This window comes from Lissotriton helveticus, chromosome 9 (genome assembly GCF_964261635.1).
Source record: "Lissotriton helveticus chromosome 9, aLisHel1.1, whole genome shotgun sequence".
NCBI classification, from domain to species: Eukaryota; Metazoa; Chordata; class Amphibia; order Caudata; family Salamandridae; genus Lissotriton; species Lissotriton helveticus.
This window is the reverse complement of record NC_136070.1, coordinates 1170459009-1170482599: the sequence shown is the minus strand read 5'-3', so window position 1 is coordinate 1170482599 and position 23591 is coordinate 1170459009.

Here is a 23591-nt window from a genome sequence, read left to right as displayed (position 1 = left end):
TTCATTGTGGTCAGATCTGCTGTGATGTTTATCTGACCCTGCCCTGCACTGCCCAATCAAAGGAGCAGACATTAATACTGGCAAGATGGAGGCCGTGTGTCAGGCCCAGCGCTAGCATCAGTGAGGCAGGAGGAGCTTAGCTATCCTCTCTCAAGATTATCTGCCCAGCAGCAGCTCATGGCTCCTGCTAGTGACTACAGAGGACACTTCAGCAGCCTTACAGCTCTCTTTTTGAGATGAAAACTGCTATTTAAGATTATCCGGCTGTAATGCCTCAGATCCTGAGATCTTGAAATATTTTTTATTCTTTAGGACAATCCCCCAGGAAACCAGCATGTGCAGAGTTGCTGAAAAGAGACGTAATTAGGACTGTCTCTGGAGACATCCAATTAATAGAAAAGTAATGCTTCCTCAGTGTAGCACTGACCAAAAAAAAGTATCACCTGGCGAGCAACACTTTATGGTGCCATAAGCAACATTTGGCTTGTGAGCTACACATTGGGGATCACTGCTCTACATTCTCAATACTTTGTGGAGTGGTCATGTTGCATAGTTCCTCTTTGGGTGCACACACTTAACCAAGCCCTAAATAGGAGGACATTTTTCTCTTTGTTTATGACGGAACTCAATGTGTGAAAAGTTTGTCAATACCCTCAAACCTGTAGGAATTTAATTTCGGTTGCAGGCGTCTTTGGCTTGGTCCCCAGTACTTGCCCCAGAGAACATTTCACTTACATGGGACAATCTGCTATACTGACTGAATTTTATGGGCAAATCAATACATTTGGATGTGAAAATCGATGCTTTGTAAATCACTGATGCAAATCTGAATCTAGAAAGTAACCCTTTTGCCTTGCTGGGTTAAATAAAATCACATTTCTGATTAAGACCCATAACGCATGCATTCTGGGCATGTCAAAATACTGAGTAAACATGCAATAGAGTCAGCTCACGGAGCAATCTATTATGCCATTGTTTGACGCGGCTCAAAACAATAGTTCTGCTTGAATTCACAAACGTTCTGTCTATTCCCATGGGTGGACCTTTCGCTCAGTAGTGCATTGGGGAATAAAATAAATTGATGATCCTACTAACCCAAGACTAATCAACCGAAGCAACCTTAAATTTCCTAAAGCAGCACTTTCTTCCTATCTGGCAGATGACAATGTGTGCCATCTGAGTACTTAACCCCTTAGCTGCGGCGGCTATTCCGCCGCAGCGCTAAGGGGGAGGCGGGGCCGCGTGGCGCTCCCGTACTCGTGACGGAATCGCTCCGTCACGGCCCTCGGGTGAGCTGTGCTTGTGACGGAACGGTTCCGTCACGGCCCCGCCGGCTCTTCAGAACGCTCAGCACAGGTGCGGAATTTGCGCCGCGCAGGCGCGGCGAGCGGGCCGTGACGGAACCGTTCCGTCACCAGCACAGCCCTCACGAGGCTCGTGACGGAACCGTTCCGTCACGAGCACGCAACGAATTAAAGTACACATGTTTCTTTTTTTTTATGTTTAATTTTTTCATTGGAGAACATAATCCATACAAGAGAACAAAATGTCTTAACATCTACAAAGAAAATAATCCCCATAAAAAGATGCTATACAGATAAAAATATGACAAAGACTATCATAATAATCATAATGAAAGAAGTGCCGTGGACAAAACATCAAAAGGGATATCTGATGTCTTGGCCAGCCAGCTTCTTGCTCATCCAGAGCCTAACTGGGTCCCAAATCTTTCTAAACCTCCTTCTAGAAACATCATTATCTAAAAAAGGACATTTCCAGGAAACATATATTGAGAAATTTACCCCACCACACCAAAGGGTGTGGGGCCGGCCTTGCACGCCAAAATCGTAATAGAGCAGGTCTGGTCAGGGTGATAGAGGAAAAATATAGTCCAACATCATTTTGAGGAATAGAGGGTGAATGCCACAACATGACTAATTTCTGATCCCACATTAGACAGGTGCGAAATGCTGTTAGTTTTCTAAAAAACAAAAATCCAGTAGTTGCATAGGACAGAAAAGGTAGTGAAGACATGAACTGCGTTGGCCCCCACCACACCACAACGGAAACAATGATCATCCCCTTTGAGCTTAATTGCACATAAATGGTGGGGAGTATATTAAAAATCATTAATAAATTTGATATCGGTGACCTTAATTCGTGAAATGTTTAAAACGCTCTGGGTGAGAAAATTACTTAGCCTCATATCTTCCGCCATTACTACCGAGTTTAAGTGCCTACTCTTATTTATCTGCTCTTAGCAGATCAGCCCGATGGGCCAGTTTAGCAGACAAGATTAACTTACAGGCCAGGCTGATGTTTCCTTTTTCAGGGGCTCCCATTAAAAATCTAAGAGAATACTTTGGGAGCAGCCAATCCCATCTTTATTAAGGCTAGTAATGAAATGTCAAATTTGCAAATACCTCAAAAACCAATACGGGTAAGGGAAAATCACTGCTGCAAGGTCTCAAAAGAAAGGAAAACATCCCCTCAAACATTTGTCAGAGGGTAACATGTTTACGTACCTCCCAGCGCTCCAAAAAGCTATGATGGCTCCAAAGAGGTAAGTTAGGGTTAAATCCTAAATATGTGTATTGATTAAAAAGAGTTGGATCTGGAAATACTTTTTAATGGGCACTCCAAATTAAACTTAACACCTTTAAAGTCTTAAACCAGGTCCTTTTAAAGAAGACTGTGTCAATCATGCCGGTTCCTGGGGCAACTGAATCCTTCAGAGGAAGGTTATCTATGAACGTGCGACCCTGTAACCATGTACCCCTGCCCATACACAGACAAAGTTGATGCACGAATGAAGCAAGGTAATAAAACCGCAAGAAAGGGAGGGAGACCCCATCTTTATCCTCAGGAAGCTGCAGGTGCTGTATATTGCAGCAAGGTTTCTTATAGCGCCAGTTGAACTTTTGGCAGCATGCTTCAATCTTATTAAAAAAAAACATTGAAAGAACAAGAGGAATCCATCGAAAAAGGTATAAATATTTGGGGAAGATAATCATTGTAATAAGATTGCACCTGCCAATCAGGCCAAGATGTAAGTGATTCCACCTATTGAAGACAGTAGCAACTGTTGGTAGAGTTTTCTATAATTGTATTCAATGATAATCTCCATTTATACTGTCAGTTCTACTCCCAGAGAGGTACCGAATGTACTCGTCTCTTATCTTGGGCAGAAGGGGTAACATTAGACAGAACCTGTGTTTTGTTGAGATTGAGCTTATATCCTGAGACTTCACCAAATGCCAGAGAGGCAGTCTTTACTGCCCTAAAGGCCCTAATTGGAGTGTGAGTTAGGACTGCCACACCATCAGCATAGGCTAGGACCTTCACCTCAAATCGATGTATACACAGCGGAAGAATATCCTCAGCCATTTTTAGAGCTTGAATATATGGCTCAATGTATAATGTGAACAGCTGCTGGGATACGGGACAGCCCTTTCTTGTGCCTCAAGAGATGTCAATAGGGTCTGAAAGAGATACCGAGCAGCGGATCCTAACTTTCAGGCCAAGATAAGTTGACAGACTCTAGATATGAAACCAGGGCTAAGACCTCTGACTCCATGATCACCCATAGGAATAGCCGGGAGACCTAGTCAAAGGCCTTCTCCACATCTAACATGATCATTCCGACTGACCCCTCATTCACGGAGGTAGCCTCCAGAGCTGTATCGTGTATCGTGTCTAGGAACAAATGCATGCTGATTTTAATCAACCAGCGCAGAAATCACTGCAAATAGCCTATCGGCTAGGACATGTGTGTACATTTTAGACTCCCCATTAATTTGAGAGATTGGCTGGTACAAGCCGCATAGGGTAGGTTCCTTCCCTTTTTTTAGTAAGATGACAATGTTGGTCTCTCCCCAAGATCCCGGAACCTGACCAAGCATTTTGAAAAAATTAAAAAGATCCTGAAGGACCGGGGCCAGAATATGCGAGAAGACCACATAGAATTCAAGAGAAATCTGATCGGTAACAGATGCCTTGCCCTTAGCTAAGGAGCTGATAGCAGCTACTACCTAAGACAGAGTTATGAGCTCTTCTAATCTAGCCTGCTGAACATGATTCAGCTTATTATGAAAATGCTGCCCTGTGAATTGGTACAGAGCTGCAGTGGGAGAAAAGCATTCCTCTCGACTGAGGTTCTGATACCTCCCTGATGCCCATGGGATCTGTCACAACCTCACCATTCTCATTCCCAATCAGCTGAATGGTATTTTTACTGGTGCTAACCTTAACTCTAAAGGAGGTGTAATTTTTTCAAAAGTTATCAGCTGCCTGTTTCTGCACTTATTAAACGACCGGTCCCATCTACTCCGCCTGAGAGAGGCCCGCAAAATATACCATTGACGTAGTGTGACACTGAAATCCCCACAGATAATGTGAGACGATGGCCAAAGGTGAAGCTCAGCCAATAAAAAATCAACAGTTGTCAGGTCATCATCATTTGTGCCATAGACTATACAGATGGTATAGCACATGCTATCTTTCCGGATAGTTGCAATACGCCACCACCCACCAGAATCAGCCTTTTCCCTTACTATCCCTAGCCAGCAGTGCAACACTCCTCTTAGCTGAGGCAAAACATGAAGTACATAAGCCTGTATAGCCAAACTCATTTAGCAGTGATGTTTGTTCAGAGGAAAGGTGCATCTCCTGGAGGCAAACAATGTGTGGTTTGAGAGTATGTAGTTCTTCCTGGGCTAACACCATTAATATTCCAAGAGTGAATATGCAAATGCTGAGCAAGGCCCTTATCATCACCTGCCATTAAAATCCACACACTTCCCCCAAACAGACAAAGCATCTGCAATCTCTTCCCCTGAGACTGGTCCCAAAAATTAATGGATCTGACTTTTTCCCCACCGTCTATTCATTCTCCAATATTTACCCTTAGTGCTTACCAGCCCCTTGACTAAAAACTATGTTCTAGAAAAAGGTCCATCAACCACCAAACTCAAAACATCCCATTAGATGGCTCAGGTTCACGGATAGCTCTGGGGCCAAGCCCACTCCGAGTGCTTCTTAACCTAACAGTGTAGTACAGCCCCCACCAATAGTCCTAGTGGAATGTTAAGCCAGTGAATAATACTCTTCTGCCACTCCAAAAGAAGTCCCCACCCAGCAAATACACGTAATAACAAGACAGACCAACAATTTCTGGAAAACCAACGGTACTGGGAGCCATCCTGCCTAGAGAAGGGGACAATAAGAGTGAGAAGGAAGAACAGAAACTCATTTCCCAGTGTGGCGCCTCGGGGTCGGGGTGAACGTCTAGGGGGGTCGGGGTCGGGTCTACCGCCCCCTCAAACAGACTCACAGAGACCGGTGTGCGGGGTAACGCAGGTTTTATTGTTTTAAATGTTCGTTTGCGAGGTGCAGTCTTTCTGTAGTATGGCAGCGCGGTCTCCGCCTCCTCTGTCAGTCTCTGTAGGCGTTTCTCCGCTGCAGCTCTTCGCACGTCCCGGTGGCTTCTGGGACTGGGAGTCCTGGAGCCGTCCTCCACGATGCCAAGTCGTCCGCCGTGCAAGAGAGAAAGAAGAACAGCGTTTTAGCTGACTGCCGGTGTCGCAATCACGGGGGAGGGAGTGAGGGCTCACACGTGCACAACTCCTAAGGACTACGGTGGTGAGAGGTGAGGGAGGGGTAGTGCGGCAGGAGGTGAGTGTGAAACTACTATCGTGGTTTAAACCACTTTAAGCCCGCCCAACCTGGAAGCCGTGCACGTACCTCTGGGAGCCACACTTCCCTTGTTGAAGTGTGGCTGGGCGAAGCGCCTTCCTGGTGGCCTCCTGGCTTGTCGGTTTCTCCCTTCCGATGTCGACCCTCCGCGCGTCCTTCCCTCTCCTCGTCTGGGTTCGCCTCCGCGCTTCTCCTCCGTTCTCCCACTCTTGCTTCGGCCTCGGGTCTCAGATGTTCTTTGTTTTCCCGGCTCCGCTCTGCTCCGATGTCTCCCTCGCTCCTTTGCTCTCGTCTCTCCTCCGCCTTCGTGCTCCTCTCGCCTTCGTCCTCGCCTCTCCAACCGTCCGCCTCTCCGTCTTCACCTCCGGGTGTGTAACACACCTGTGTGGTGTCGGGGGCGGCTTTTACCTGCTCAAAGGGGGCGTACGTGGTGACGTCTTCTCTGTCCAGCTCCGCCCAATTAAAGAAGCAGGACTCTCCAGCCTCCTCGTGATCCAGACCGTCTGAGTCTTCCGCGCTCCTCCAGGCGTCGGTATGCTGCACAAAAAGAGGGGAGACAGGTGACTCAGGCCACCCAGGACCCACCCTGTCACACCCAGGCTGCCATTTGGCTAGCAGTTCTGCAACCTTTGGGCCGTCATAGCAGAAGTAAGTTTGACCATCAAGTCTAATACACATTGTTGCTGGTTCCGTAGGAGAATCTGTTGCCCTGATCTTCTGTACAGGAGGGATATGCTCCCGGAGCTGCCAGCACCTTACCACCATTTGATGGTAGAAATCAAAACGGACAGAAAATTCAACCCCACAGGCTCTGATAGGTGACTTAGGTGAGGCCTCCCAGTAAATCTCCTGTTGTAGTAGGAAATTTCCAACGTAGATACGAATGGCCCAGGGAGACCAACCCTTTCTAGGACACCTAAATGGGAAGTGATGTGCCCTCTGTATCATTCTATCCATGTCCCACTCACTTCGTGTAGGGAAAGATTCTCTAAACAGATGAACAACATAGCTCCTAGTGTCATCACCTTCTGCCCCCTCAGGGATACCACGAGATCTCATGTTATTCCTCCATGACCTATTCTCCAAATCTTCCACCTTAGACGAACGACTAGAGAACTGAGAGCGGTGCTGGTGGATAGAGGATCGATTCTTTTCCACCGCCATGCGAAGGGCGGCCTGAGAAGTATCCACCTCATCAAGGTTATACATGTTCTTTGACTATGTTTTCAGAACAACCTGCATCTTTAAGTGGGCAGAATTTGATATGAGAGAGTCATTCCGATATTTTTCCCTGTGTTTCAGGAGGAGGTTGTAAATAGTAGCCAAGGTAGGGGCATCCTGGTCAGATGGTATCCCCTGCAGGGGTTCTCTCCCAGAAGCTGACCTCTTAGGAGAAGCACGATAAGCAGCTAGAGGGGTAGTAGAAGAAATAGAGGCTGGAGGTGAAGAGTTAGTAGGTATTAGTTCAGTCCCATCAGTGTCCCAGAGCAGCTCCTCCTCACCTAGTGAAGAAACAGGGTCCAGAACGCCCTGCTCAAAGGCACCCGTATCTATATCCTGGATAGTGGTCAGACCCCTGGTGCCACTCAAGATGCCCAGAGCAGCAGATGCAACTACAACGCCTAAGACACACAAAGGCACTGAGGATCTTCTCACAGCCTCTGGTTGAGTGGTATGGACTTGATCGTCATTTTCCGACACGCTACCAGAGCAAAAAGAGAAAAAAGGCCTCCTGAGCATCCATTCTCGTGGCTGCAAGAGCCGGAGGTGGTAGTGACTTTGAAGTGGATACTTCCCTCAGCTGAGAAAACGGCACAATTTGGATCTGTGAGTGTCCCGGTTCGAGCTGTTTGTCCTTCCTTGCATCAGCAATATCCTCATCAGCAACTTCCCGCTGAGCCACAATAGCATCTGTTGAGACACAGGAAGGTTCCTCCTCTCCCAGAACATGAGGCCCCACCAATGAGACATTATGAGGGCAGCGCTAGTGCTCCCAGATAGCCTTGTCAAGCGGACCCAATATGGGAATCAAAGGGGGAAGCCATAGTCTGTGATACCACCTCAGGGGGCACAGCACTGTTACTCATAGCCGCCGGGAGAGGGGAGATATAGTAATCCAAAGTTTTCTGTGACTGTGTAAACACCCCTCCACCCCCTACCCTCGATGGATTCACAATGGCAGAACCATGCTAGAGTTAAAAAAAATTCAGCTCCTTGTATCTTAAAGGCCGAACCAGGCAGGCTCAGATCTCTCCCCACAGAGTCTGATGCATGGGGGCCAGCAGTGAAGGATTGTGCAGAGCTTCTGGACCCCCAGGCCCGTCAGGAGTATTGGTTACTGACTTACTTGGGAGAAGCCAATTCCTTCTGAATCTTCGTAGGGTGAGAGGACACCCACCACCGGCCACCCACCCTCCTTTGCTGTCCCCCTGACCGGAATCCTAGCGTATACATAGTAAGTGAAAGCTAGTAAATATGCCCAAATATCAATGATCTTACAGATGTTCAACTCTTGCTGGGATCAATACTCAAAAAAAAGATTGAAACAATTTTGCAGGCCAAATAGCAACCCGTATGGTAGTTAGAAGAGAAACTATGTAGAGAGTGCAGTCTACCCTCTGACTGCTGTAGGTATGCCAGCAGCTCAGAGACCCAATCTGTTCCACCCAAATGTGCTACTGAGAAACCTCCAACCCTCTCCGTGGTACTCAGCTCTGCAGCCCTGAGGACTATGGGAAGATGCTGACCATGCTCACCGCTCAATATTCCCCGAGCCAAACCGGGCCAGAAAGCGATTGAGACATCAACTAGGTTACAGCCTCCACCCGAGTGGCAGGCGAGTGCAAAAATGGTGTCCTATGGTGAACTATTGCCTTTAGATGCCTTCAGATGGGACCCAGAGACCAGCCGTGTCTAACCGCGAGCAGCCCTTTTGTCATTTGCACCCCTGGGCTAAATACAATTAAAGTTCTGATGCAAACCCATAATGCATGCATTCTGGGCATGCCAAAATGCTGCATAAACATGCAATAGAACCGGCTCACCAAGCAATCTATTATGCAATGCAGAAGGCTGCCCAAAACTATTGTTCTACTTGAAATCATAGAAGATGTGTCTTTTCCCATGGGCAGACCTTTCACTTAGTAGAGCATTTGTCAAAAAAACAAAATGTGATGGCCCTACCAACCCAAAACCAATCACGCCAAGAAAATGTATATTCCCCAAGCAGCACTTTCCCCCTGTGTGGAAGATGACAATGTAAGCCCTTTGAGTACTTAAAGAACAAATGCTGTTGAAAATTCATACAATTACCATTGGTTCTGAGGTACAACCTCAAATTCCAATCTGGTCATTGGGTTCTGTACCCTGTTCATGAAATTCTCCAGGGGGCTGATTACAAGTTTTGGCGGTGTGGGAGCAGCGGTATGCCACCGCCATGCTCCTGCTCCGCCAAGACTCGCTGCCTCCTGCCTGCCAGATTAAAAGTGTTTCTTGTATCTGTCCGGCAGTGCCTCTGAAAATATGCCCCACAATGGGAACGCCAAAGCCAGTACCTGCACGACGTGTGCCCCTGCATGCATCTCAGGGTCCTGGGGCACAAGGGGGCCCTGTAAGGCCCCTTTGTTTCCTCTCCACCACAGTTTTGATAGATAGAGGAGGAACCACCATGAAAGCTGTGGCAGAGAAGAAACTTGTAATATACTTGGTGGTACAGCGGTTGTCCCACCTAGCATATATGGGCCTCAAGAGTGGTTGCGGCAGTCCAAAGGCAGACCGATCACCCAACTTGTTATGGGACAGTCGGACCACCAGACTCATAATTAGCCCATAGGACGGGATTTAAAATGAATGAATGCATTGAATACCTAAACGCAACACGTTTCTTGCAAATTATGTAGAATGAACTCGGAGTTTACCTGTATACTCCTTAAGGAGGGTGATAATTTTAGTCTACAGCAGAACAAAAACTCATTTGTAAATTGTTTGAGTGTCAGAGGCTTATGCAATTTGTTTCTTGTTTGGCATTTACATAAATCGTTTTCCTGGTGGACTAACAAAGTATAATTGTTTTTTGTGACAAGGGAAATATTGGCAGTCTCGAGGAAGAGCAGCTAGCATCTGAAATAACGGTGTATTGTATGCTCTCTTCAGTACAATAGTTGTCTTTCTCAATTGTAACCCAATTGCCCTTTAGTGATGGAATAAAAGATAATTCACTCCAGCAAAAGCAGGAAACCAAATCCCATATACGACTTAATGCCTCTAAAATTGCATAGGTCCAGAGAGGATGAAAAGAAGCTGTTTTTGATTACTACTGGACTGCTTTGGGCGGATATTATATGTCTTGGGATCAGAGAAGTAAACTGCATAGAAATACCGGGTTATGTTTTAAGTATTGTTCATTTTTTAAAGCAGGTTTGGGAAAAGTATGGTCTTCTTACTGGGTACAAGAGACGCTTTGCCATACTGCAGATTCAAATTGCTATCTCCCAGTCAAGTCATCTTTCAGAGGAACTGTCCAGAATTAGATATGAAATGATCCTTTTATGGTTTGATTTACCAGCTCAGCTGCCTGCAAGGCCTACTGTTTCCAATATGAAGAGAGTTAACTTGTGTCTGACCCTTTAGCTTTTGGCTTATTGCGTGCCCCCTTCATCAATTTATTGGAGGAATTGTCAATCACATCTTGTATCAGCCTAGATTGGTATATCTCTCTCACTGTCATGTTATTGGTCATTGGGTGTATCACTGTTGCTTCTAAAAACTGGTCCATGCAATACATGAGAGGCTATTTTACTTCTACAAAGTACACTCAGTGACCACGCAGTCATGCATGGATTTACTAAGTTTTTGCGCCTGGGTTACATCACGTTTTTGATGCAGCCCCAAAGAAAAACCTTGCAAAGCCACGCAAACCCCAATTTGCAGGGTTTGGTGCGGCTTGGTAAAAATACAAGTAATGCAAAGCAGCGCATATAGCTGCCTTTTAATACCTTGCGTCAGGTAGATATTACACGGGTGGGGCATGGGTATTCCTGTGCACTCACCCATGTAGTTTGACGAAAAACCATACCTACAAATACTTGTAAATATGGGTTTGTGCTGAAATAGTGCTCCTACATGAGGTTAGAGTAATGATGAGAAATATCCTTATTTCTCTTCATAACTTCCTTCTTGCACATGTGCTGCATTCTGTATTCATATGCCTCAAAGGATAATTTTGTAGAGGAAGGTCACCTTATCCTTACCATAACACAGTCAATCAATCAATCAATCAGAGCATTTGTAAAGCGCGCTACTTACCCGTGAGGGTCTCAAGGCGCTGAGGGGGGGGAGCTGCTACTGTTCGAAGAGCCAGGTCTTGAGGATTCTTCTGAATGCAAGTAGGTCTTGGGTCTGTCGTATGTGGGTAGGGAGGGTGTTCCAGGTCTTTGCGGCGAGGTAGGAGAAGGATCTGCCTCCGGAGGTAGTGCGATGGATGCGGGGGACAGCGGCGAGGGTGAGGCTGAAGGATCGGAGCTGGCGGGTGGCGGTGTGGAAGCCAGTGTAGGTTTCTCAGGTGTTGGGTGATGTGGTTGCGGCGGGGGACGTTGACGATCAGTCGGGCGGAGGTGTTTTGGATGCGTTGTAGTCGGCGTAGGTGTTTGGCTGGGATTCCTGCATAGAGTGCGTTGCCGTAGTCCAGTCTGCTGCTGACAAGGGCATGTGTAACCGTTCTTCTAGTTTCGGTCGGGAACCACTTATAGATCCTGCGGAGCATGCGGAGGGTATTGTAGCAGGAGGAGGAGACAGTGTTTACCTGTTTCGGCAAGGAGAGGGAGTAGTCGAGGATGAAGCCTAGGTTGCGTGCATGGTCGTGGGTGTTGGTGCTGTTCCCATTGTGGTCGGCCACCAGGAGTCGGCCCAGGCTGAGGGGGTGGGTCCGAGGATGAGGACCTCCGTCTTACACAGGCACCCCTGCACTATGGTGCAAGGTGGCTGCATTGACGTTAGGCAGCACAAAGTGCGCCAGTGCAAGAAAAGAGCTGAACTGCTCCATATCTTTGTAAATATGGTGCAAATCTGTGTTCTCCCTTTCATGCAATTCAGTGAAATAAAATCCTTTGCTTTGCAGCAATTTCAAAGCTTCTGACAGGACTTGAGTGGGAGACTGACCTTACAATGGCTGCATTATACTTTTTTGGATTACACATCATGACAACCATTTCCAAAATGGACGTCTTCATGTCTTGCGAGTTGTGCAGCTCCCTCTCTACCATGCCCGCATTGTTAATGTGACTCATGGCAGTCACTGGTTCTCCTCTCTTCTTCTGTGCATTTCGTTGTGGCTAACACCAGTCTTTGCTTCTGTTCTTCCCCACCTGTACTCACTAGCACCTGTGACATGTTTCCTTGGCCACTCAACTCTTTTCTATGCTAAGTATGCTCTAGTAGACTCTCTGATGCTCATTTGGTAGGCAATCACCCACCGGGATTAACAAAAGATTATACAGTACCAATGTATAACAGTTTGAGATCTTGTAAATGTCTGACCTCACTACTACAACCACCAACACTGCCATTATCACAACCACCATTACTACCACCCATAATACCTTTAACACCATTGTCATTGTCATTACTACCATGTTATTACCGCAGCTCTCATTAATATCACGATCGTCATTACTATCACCTCCACCATTTCCACCTTTACCACCACTACCATCATCATTACTACTACCACCAACACCATTACCACAACCACCATTATACCACCATTATCACTACCATCTCCACTACTACACCACAACTGCCACCTTTATACCTCTATAATTAGTACCTCCACCATTATCACCACCAGCATTAACAAAATCCCCATTACCAACATTACCAACACCACCCTAAGCACCACAACTATCATTATCAACACCACTCTTATTGCCATTAACATCATTATTACCATCACCAACATCACCATTATCAGTGCCACCACTACCGTTACAGTCATGTTCACTTCTGTTTGTGTGTGCTATAGCACTCTAGGCTTGACGGTATTGTGTGTGTAAAAGATAGAGTGTTGTGACCATGTGGGTGAGAGACATTAGGCACTATTTAAAAACTGCATTTTGTAGTATGCTTAGTAGTACTATAATAGTACTACTAAAGTACAACAAAATGATGTTCAGAAACCTACGAGTTTAAATCGCCACCTCTCTAATCTTTTCTATTGGAACATCCTGACACATGAAGTTTACTACTTAGGGGTTGATTACAATGTCGTCCGGAAAGGCCCTGAATGGCATTCTATTGGTCCAAATCCGATTTGGAACCCGCCTTTCGGACCGACCTAGACACGTTTCCCAACTAGCTATTAAAATGACTGGGAAGCGTTTGAACTGTCTGACTCGGTTCCGAAAGGCCTTGGGAGTAACCGAGCCATTCAGAGCCGAATTGTAGCGATTTATGGAGCGTGTTTCCAGCCAAGTGATTAGGTTGTCAGATTTGGACAGCTCTTCCAAATCGATTGTTCCGAAGTAAATCAGCTGTTGGAATCTGACTTTGGAGGCCCGTAGCAGGCCCCCCCTCACCCGGGGCCCTCTGAATCAGGCCCATGAGGTACCCATTGCGTCCCCCATACCCATGCATGCACTAGGTGGCAGGTGCCATGGGGTGCATGCCACATGGTGCAAGGCTTTCTCCAACCAGCCCTTTTGTCAATGGGAACCTGTGTTCTCGTTTGGAACACAGGCTCCCATTGAAGTCAATGGGAGTCAGACTGAATCATATCCGTAAGCATCCGGGTGCATCAAAATCGCTCGGTCGGACTACCCGAATCAGTGTCGTTTGGAAAGCATTCCAGAACCAAATTGGTAGGAATGTTTTCCGGACGAGATTGTGATTAGCCCCTTAAGTAGTAAATGTGGGAGGGTCCAGGGGAGATGCTGGGAAAGAGGTATACTTACTACTAAATGTTAGATACCCACCCACAAAAGAGTAGGCCCCTTGTTATTCAAAACCTCTTCTTCTAAAAGTACTACAGCTAAAAAGGACCGAAATACTAGAAAATAACTCCAGCTGGAGCCAAGTCCAGCACCACACATGGCCAACCACTAATACTGCAAGAGCCTCCTATAGAAATCAGCGGAGGAGGGGACCTAAAATAGGATCCAAGTGCAAAACGTTGGATTAAATTAAAAGATTTAAAAATGCTCAACTATAATATAATTTAATGTTAAAAAATCTAAAACTATTAAAATCAGAAAAAATCTAAAAATTATTTTTTTATTTTATTTTATTATGCAACAATATTTGTAATTAAAATATAATTACATTAGTTCTATGCATTACTTGTAATACTTATTGATACATAATAAAAAACATTGTGTTTTACTTTAGCTGGGAATTGTTTTAATTTAAACTTCAGAAAAGTAACTTGAAGCAAGATGGTGACCTCGTAACACACCTGGCTTGCAGCCCACCCCAAGCTCTCGTTGCTCGTTAAGCAGACATGGGGGGGAGGGGAGGAATGTAACAGAGCAGCTCAGGGGTCAGGAAACCCAGAAGCAAACACTTGCTAAGATGCAGTTGCTTTTCCCGAAGTAGCTGCAATCAGAAAAGCTCCCAATCAAATAGACCAAGAACCGGGGCAATGAGGGCCATCGACTCAACTGCAACCCTCCATTTCTGAGTATTTTTCCCCAGCTTCCCTGATTACCTGCATGGCGGCAGAACAGCTCTCAGACACTGGAAAAGAAGTGGAAGCAGAGCATAAAGATTCTGGTGGGGGTCTGCCTAGACTGACTGATTGCCAGATCATAATGGAAGAAACCTCTGTGTTACAGCCACGGGATGATGGCGAGGTTGAACAGAAATGCCTAAAGGGGGCACCAGAGGGTCTGTAGGAAGAAACGCCATCAGTAAACATGCAAGTCAGTGTGGGGTGCCTGGTTAGGGAGGTGTGTACCTCAGCTTCAGTAGCAGCCAATATAAGTCCTGTTTGGTCTGAGGGGCTGGAGCAGTTTGATCAAGTAAAAAGTGATTCAGAGAAAGGACAGGTTGGTCAGTAATTTTGTAATACAGCATCCCTGCTGACCACTAATCCAGTTAAATAAGTGAAGCCTGAACTTAACATGGATAATTTGAACACCATTGGCAGCATGCCTCCTTTAATCCTTGTCACAACTGCTCACACACAGAAAGGTCTGGGTCCCAGTGAGGAGTTTATCCGTGGTTTAAACAGCTTGGTGGACTCTCCAGATCTCGGGTATACATTCTTCTCTCTTACTGATGGGTCAAAATCTGCCAAATCAAGTACTAGTGATCTGGACAATGATCTGCAATCTTTAACCTCAGGGGCTTCAGGGGCCAGTTCAAGTAGTACACTAGATGAATCCTGCAGTACTGCCAAGCAAATAATCAACAGAAAAGGTCAAGATGGGGGAACGAAAAGAAGGGGGTTGATCTGCAGAATAAATCTCTTGTGTCTTGGGTCCTGAAATGCGCCTACTAGGCAAGTCTACCCGGAAGACCCCAGGCAACACATGAACTCACCCTCTCAGGACAGTGATCACCCAAACCTGTTGTAGGAGGAGAGCCCTCGCTCGGCCTCATCTATAATTCCATAAGCCAACTCAAGGAGGAAACTCGCAATGAGATCAGTCGTTCGTTTATTGATAGTAAAATAATTGCAAGAGGCTACCAGGAAGATCAATAAAACCTGCATAGAAACTGGGGACCGGATCTTCTCTGTGAACAAGCGTGCTGCTGTATTGGAGCTCGATGTAGGGGCACTTAGAAGTCAAGCTGATGCTCAGCAGTCTCAAACGTCTGATCTAATTTGGAAGATGAAGGATTTTGAAAACAGACAGCGCAGACACAACTTGAGATTCCTGGGCCTTGCACTGGGAGTATAAGGCAGTGATATTAGGGTCTTTATGTTGAACCTTCTGAGGGGGGCCTTTCCTGAACTTAGAACCTGTAATTGAGACATGGAGGTCCAACGTGTGCATAGTTTTCCTCTCATGCTCAAAAAACAGTGAAATGGGCAAGTTGAGAGATACAGAGCTGTCATGGGAGACTTTGGGAGCTTTTTGCTGAAGTTGGTATCCTTTGAAAGGGCCCAACCAGATGCCAATCTGAGTTATGACAGGCTTTCCTTTATTGCCAGGCCTGATTTTTGCCAGAGTATAGTGGGGATGAGATGGCGGCTCAAGGCAACTCATCAAACCATTCCAGGATCTGGAAGGAGAAGTCTTTTTGTTAAATACAACCTGGCTGAAGGTCATCCTCAATGGCAAGACTCAGAATTTGTCCGCTGACATTAAGGCTACAGATTACTTGAAATGTATTCCCTCTGGGGCTGGAAATCTCTCTTAGTCGGGAGGGTATTCCTTTAGTCTAGAATGAGTTGCTAATACAAGGCTGTTATTTTGTGTTCATCGATCTTCATGAAAATCCTCTCTCCCTGTGTTCCTCTTTGTGTGGGTTAAGTATCTATAAAGGGGGCATTATAGGTACGAATCTCATGTCGTAGTAAGAGGGGGGTGTTTGTCACAGCCCTTTCAGGTTTTGGGTATTTGTATGTTTTGTTTGTTTTTCTCTCCTTTTCTCCCTCTAAATAAAGTATTCTAGAGCTGGCAAAAAGGGTGGTCTGAGGAGTCATCGCTAAGGCCATGTGTGGCCCTACTGCATCATAGTAGTGGTGGGGAGGAAGGAGATTGGTGGGAGGGTGCTCTATGGAGGGGGCCATTGGATTGGGGGTCCTTTGGTGGTGGGTTGGGGCGGGGGATGGAAGGGTGGGGTCAACGAAATAGGAGAGGCAATAGCACTGCATGGCCTATATAACTTAGTGACGGGAAAGCAGATTTGCGAATGAAACCAGGGGTCTCAGGGTAGTTGTTCTTTGCTTGGAACAGTGATTATGAGCAAGCTACTTATTGCAACTGTGAATATCTGTGGGCTGCACAACAGCTGAAAGAGGAGAAAAGTGGCCCAGGACCTGAAAACATTATGGGAGAAGTACTTTGTCTACAGGAGACACACATAGAAGGGGCATGGAAGCACCTGCTCGAATATTTAGGTTTTCAATTGGTAGGTGTACAACCCAGGGGGTAAGGATCCGGGGTGGATGGCTATTATGGGAGAAAAAAATGTCTGCACGTTTCACCGAACAATGGCAGACATATTTGGAAGATTGGTGATTACTGAGTGTCATCAGAGTGGGTGGTCTTTTCACCTGTGCTCTGTGTTTGTGTTTGTCACTGATGATCCGTAAGTCTTTGATTAGTGGATATGGAATCGGCACTCTGGCCTACTCCGATAATAACATGCAGGAATTTCAACATCAATGTAAGGGGGGCAGATTGTTGATGGGGTAGGTTGTTATTCAGGTCGGAATCCCAAAAAGTTTAGACCTCTGGTTTATTTGGGGAATACGTCTTGATCTAATGGGAGAGGGAGGAATAATGTGGACTAGTTCACTTCCCCTAGTAAATATGGTAAGTATCAATGAGAACTACCTTAGTTGGGGAAGCTAGACGTCCATGTCTAGAAGAAAAACCTTTTGTTTTTAATGAAGACCCTCACCCACCAACCGAGTTGGTGGCATGCTTCATCATCGGGTCCCACCCAAGGCTCAAATGCACTCCGGGTGTGCTACGACCCATGATTACAGCAGTGCTGGTTTTGTGTAGTGAGAGTGAAGTGATGTGAATGAGTAAGAATTAAAAACTGTCAAATGGGTCCCTTATGATTAACAGGTTTGGCAGTATTAAAAACAGCATAGCAGATATATGAGGAGGTGAAATTATGTCTCCAATATCCTGATTTTAAAAGGTCAAGTCTACATGTTTAAGCCAGGCTGCTATGTGTGCTGGCGCTCGTCAGGACCTCTGTGTGAAGTGGATTGGTGATGGTCAGGTGTGCTTTACTAGACCATGGGAGATACCGCACTCGCTATGGTGCGTTTAGTGAAGGAGGATTTGATCCTCAGATTGCTCAAAATGAGGTGAATTTCATTGTTAGCAACATGAATCCCATGAGGGGCCTGGACCTGTAGTCACACATTCGTCAAGGTCACTTGCCCGCTCCTCATACCTACTACGGCCTGCTACCGGGATCCTGTCCGTCGGGCCAGTGACCTTGACGAATGTGTGACTACTGGTCCAATTTTCTTGTAAAATATATTTATTAGTTTTTCTCAAGTTTAAAACTTTTTTCTTTTTTTTACACTTTGCCATGGGAAGATCTCTACCACTAGGGTGGCGAAATCACAGGCACAAATATGGTGATAATCACATAGAGATGCTGCAACATGCACCTCCAGACAACAAATGGCATCAGATTTCACGCGATTTCACGTGGACTTGTTGTTTAATGAAGAAAAGTAGAATGTGAGAGGTATTGTACCATGTTAGAAGATGCAGGTTAGGAGATGCAATGATGCTCTCTCTAATGATTTTCCATTTCTCGTCTTCCTCTTTTCCCTTTCCCCAAACTTCATCCCTGTTTTCCTTCCCACATTCTCTCTCCTCTCTCAACTCCTCTATATCCTCTCTTTAATTGTTTCTTCTTCATTTTCCTTCTATGGCACATATACACATATACATTTTATAAATTGACTAATGCAGTCAAAAAGCTAACAATATCGTTGACAAAAATATTGTGTTAAAAATATCATGTAACACAATAACAGACTCCTATACTTATAATGGTAAGTACAAACATTTTGGGAAAACATATTGTTGACACTAATATCGTCACAAATTGACAATATTTTTAAATATAAATATATGTTAAAGTTGTCAATGTTAAATACATAAATTTACTATAATGTACAGTAACTATGTTCCACTAATATATAATACTATATATAAATATATAATTAATGCAAATATTTTACGTTATATTAATTTTGTTACATTTTACATTTATTACTATATAGATAAATATAATTAATACAAATATTTATTTTATAGTATATACTTTTTTGAAAATTTTATATTTATTATGATGAATATTGTAATTGTAATTGTATTTATATAGTGCTTACTACCCCTGACGAGGCGTCAAATTGCTTTTCGGCGAGTAGCAAGCTACTCCAGAAACCAAAAAGGATTAGTAGTGTGTTAGTGTAGGGAAATATCAGTTACTTTGAGTGGTGGACATGCAAATATGTTAGTTGGATTGACTAGGATAATGGAGGGATAGAAGAGGGCGGAGTCTAGAAAGTGTTATTTGGAAGGAAGTAAAGTGAATATTGTGTTTTCTTCCTTAACACTACAAAGAGAGGTTATCACAAGTGGGGAAGGGGATCTCATGTTTCTATTGCACTACTCAGAGAGAAGATGAAGTGCATTACATTTCTGCAAGGGAAGGAAAACATTTAACAAAAACCTAAGGTACATAATGCATTTACTCCTGACATATGGGTAATTGCACAGAAACTACAGTGACCACAACATGTTTAACATGCCCGTAATGGTATCCAAAGGGTGCTCTATGGGGGATCAAGGGGTTTCATATTCCTATTGCATTGTCCCATATGAAAGTAAAATGCACTGTGCTTTCTTAAAAAGAGGGCATCATGTAGATTAAATAATATACAATCTTTTTCAACACATTAGGGATCCCTCTGATTCAACATCAATTCATGATCCTACAGGTGCACATAAACTTCAGCATCCGTGCTTTGCCTCCAAGATGTATCAGTGCCTTTGCTCAAAATGTATTTAGATTTTTGTCTTCTTAGTTCATTCACTTTGTCTCCTCCACGGGGTTGTGCTTTATATATTTGATCCCATGAAATAAAAATCCCTCCAATGAGTCTCGAAGATGCTGCATGAAGTAATTGAACATGGCGTAGCCCTTGTCATCATTGCTAATTGCTTTCATGTTGGATAATCCATATTTTCAATGTTTTGATCATGCTTCCAATATACAGCTTTCCACATTTGCTCTCAAGTACCTATATTGCATATTTCATGCTGCAAGTTATCCTGTCCGACATGTTGATTAATCATCACTCACAGGTTTTGAAACTTTTAAAATTTTGCCTATATGAAGAGGATTTACAAATGTTACATTTAGTGAAGCCTTTTTCACTTTCTGTTATCCAATCACTCCCCTCTCCTCGGTTAAAAAATAAGTGTATTAAAATGTCACCCAATGATTTAATTTTTCGGAAGGTTATTCTAGGATTTGGGCCAATATATGTCCCTAAATAATGATCATGTTCCATTATATGCCAATTATTTTTCAAGATCTTTATGATGTCTGATTGTGCTTGATCAAATTCAAATAATAATTTACACACATTGCTAGTTTCCCCACATCCAAATTCTAATCTCGGTATTCCTTGATTATGCCCATTCAGCAAGGTTGCCCTTTGTTTCTCTAGGGCTCCCTTTAAGGCATTACTGCGGACACTCGAGGGATAACCATGGTTCATGAATCTTGTTATAATTTTTGTAGCTTCTGATTCAAACTTTTCTTCAGAATAGCATATTATTGGTGCTTTTAACATTTGTCCATATGGTATACTCCACTTTAGCACTTTTGGATGGCCACTGGCATGTAATATAGAGTTAGCTGAAGTTGCTTATCCGTGGATTGTTGTCTTTACGTTGTCATTACTTATATTTATTTGAATGTCCAATAACTCATTACTGTTTTGCTGTGTGTTTCAGTCAATTGGATGTTCAGATCATCGGTATTTAATTTCAATATGAACTCTTATGATTCTGGTTCTCCAACTTCCCACAAGATGAAAAAATCATTGATAAATTGAGTCCTGAATACCACATTCTCCATGTACTGTTCATTCACCTCTGCCCAGACTACCTCCTTCTCCCACAACCCCATGAATAAATTTGTGTAGACTGGGGCAAAGGAGGCCCCCATAGCCTACCTCTGTTCCTGCAGGTAAAAGATGAAGATGTTATGTGTTAGATGATATCGTAACATTTCCAATATCATCTGAGTATGTTCCATGTACTCCACTGGTCTGTCTAAAAAAGTTGCGACATGCCGACATGACTGATAGATGACTGATAGATGTATATAAAGATGAAACATTCCTCCAATGTGACCATGATGTACTCTTATTTCCATGGTATGCCTTCAAGTTATTGCAGTAAATCTGTTGAGTCTTTTAAATATGAGGACCATCCCGTAACACATGGTTGGAGGAATAGCTCCAAGTTTCTGGAGGTAATATCCAAAAGGGATCCCTTTCGGTCTCCCTAGTGGTCCTGGGGCATTCTTATGGATTTTTGGGAGAAAATAGATAGTAGCTATTCTAGTATGGTCAGTGTTAAGAAAGTTATATTCCTCCCATTCAAAACGTGCTTATCATGCCACTCTTTTAACAATGTATGAAATTCCATCTCCATTTGTTTCAGTAGATTTTTAGGTAGATGTTGATAATGCACTTTATTGTTTAGGTGTCAATGCATTTCTGCTAGGTACATTGTTTTATCCCTAATTACAATGTTACCCCCTTATCGGAAGGCTTTATGACTAGGGAGTTATTCCTTTTTAAAGCAGCTACATCATTCAATCCTTGGGCTTGAAGTTCCCTCCATTCATCCATTAAATTTCTCTTCTTAAATCATTCAAAATGTTTACCACCATTCGTAGAAGAGGTCTAATTTGTTGCCCAAATACTTTTTAGTTTGCACCCACTGGGCATTGCCATATCAGTGTTGAAGCCAATGTTGTTCAGAATTTCAGTCCGTGTTTCTCCCACTGCTGTTGTATTCGAGTTTTCGTCAGCTAGATCATTTATATCCAATAAGGTAGGTACATCTCCAAATGTGAAGCCTGATACTTTATTCGTCCCATCATGTTCTTTAATTTGCCTCTTTGGCTTTGTCTCATAGAACTTATCTAATTTCAACTTTCTAGTGAATTTGTATATTTCAATTCGAGTATTTGAGAAACCAGGTGCTAATAATGGACAGAATGTTAATCCCATATTTAATATTCTGTCTTGATTTACAGTCAGTTTGGTGGAGGATATATTAATTACCAATGGTCTCCCTTGTTGGTCATTGTTCTCATTCACCATGACTTTCAACTCCTCATTTTGTTCTTTCCCCTTCCTCGCCCTACATTTTCTTTCTCATGATTTGTGAATGTGCCTCTTCCGCCCTATCAAGATGTCATGCGTAGGAGGCGCAGGCGCCCTAATACTAACTGGATCCAGCCTCCGAGCTGAGGTCAGGTTCACTTTCTACACTTATTGTGGGTTTATCCATCTTTTATTTCATTCTCAGGTTGTCAAATATTTTAACAAAGGTATAAATTCTCGCACACTGGTAATCAATTTTATCTCTGAGGAATTTTCTGGCCTTCCTCTCTATAATTTCTCAATCATATGCTTGTAGTGTTTTTTCTATTCTGGTTAACAATCCCTTAACTTCCTCATTATCATTTATTTTTTCAATTCTCTACATTAGAGACTCCCCCCCTCTGCAGTATGTTGTTCCATTTTACGTTTAGCATGATTGGTAACTGTATTCATTAGTCTCATGGAACGATCGAGTGCTCCATGGACCCCCTTCCCGAGCGAAGGCCTGCACGACAGCGAGCTGCTGGACCCCGCTTTCCTTGAGACCCCGAACTTCAGCCAGGTACTGTGATCGCCACACACGCGCGATCAAACTGCGCACTGCTGCGTATGGGTCGCCTTTTCTGCGATGCTGCACGCGCCGGCTGGCGCTCCCCGGGCCATCCGGGAAAAGAAATCTCCCCCTGAAGTTACAGTCCCAACCACTTGCCACTTGAGAGTACTGCCGGCTTCGCCCTGAGAGACAAATCACGGGCAGCTGCCGGACAGCGATGGCCTCCATACTCTACCCGGGAGGGTTGCTGCGCTCCCATTGAACTACACTGCAATTGCACTTGTTATACAATACGCCACATGATAGCCCCTAGAACTGTATAGTTTACGAGCTCATTTGAGAGTTTGGACGGCGACATGTTGTGCAGCCGACCTTTTGGCATTTCAGGATATGTTGCCATGTTGAGGCTTTATGTTCCCCCCCCCTTTCCCTACCCTTCTATACCACTGGAGATCGTCACACTCCATACTGAGACCCTGGAGCGGACTAGTGCTGGGGACGAGACTTTGGGCCTGGCGGGAGGTGCTACTTGGGAATCTAACGTGCGGGGGGCTGGAGGAGCTTACACATAGGAGCGATATGTCTGAGATACGAATATGCACCTGGAACATCAGGGGAATGCACACACCCGCTAGGCGTTACCAGATCTACTCCTACCTAAAAAGACACAAGATAGGCATCGCACTGCTTCAGGAAACGCACTTGAATAAGACAGAGGTACTGGCACTACACCGCAAGTGGCGCGGACAACTTTATGCTACCACCTACTCCCCTGGACAGTTACTGACACTGCACTAGACCAGGAGGGCAGGTTTGTTGCGGTGCAAGGAAGACTGGATGGCCAGCAGATAGTGCTGGCATCGCTGTATGCCCCGAACACTGATCAGGGAGACTTCCTGATGCACCTCTCCGCGACGATGGCGTCCTGGCACGCGGTCCCGTGGCTACTGGGGGAGATTACAACTGCACATTAGACATAACATTGGACCGCTCATTCCCACCCCCCACAGGCGCTCCAACGCGTGGTGCCACGAAGGCACTGCTGGAATGGGCCGAAAGGTGGGATCTCCAAGACGTTTGGAGGTCGCGTAACCCTGGGACGCGGGTCTACTCATACTACTCAGGCGCCCACGAATTACATGTCCGCCTGGATAGATTTATGGCGTCTACTGCACTCCTACCCCTGGTGACCGACACGTTATACATGGGCCGCACGCATTCAGACCATAACCCACACTTTTTATCTATGGCTTGGGACCGCCCGCGCCCCCCCATTCCCACCTGGCGACT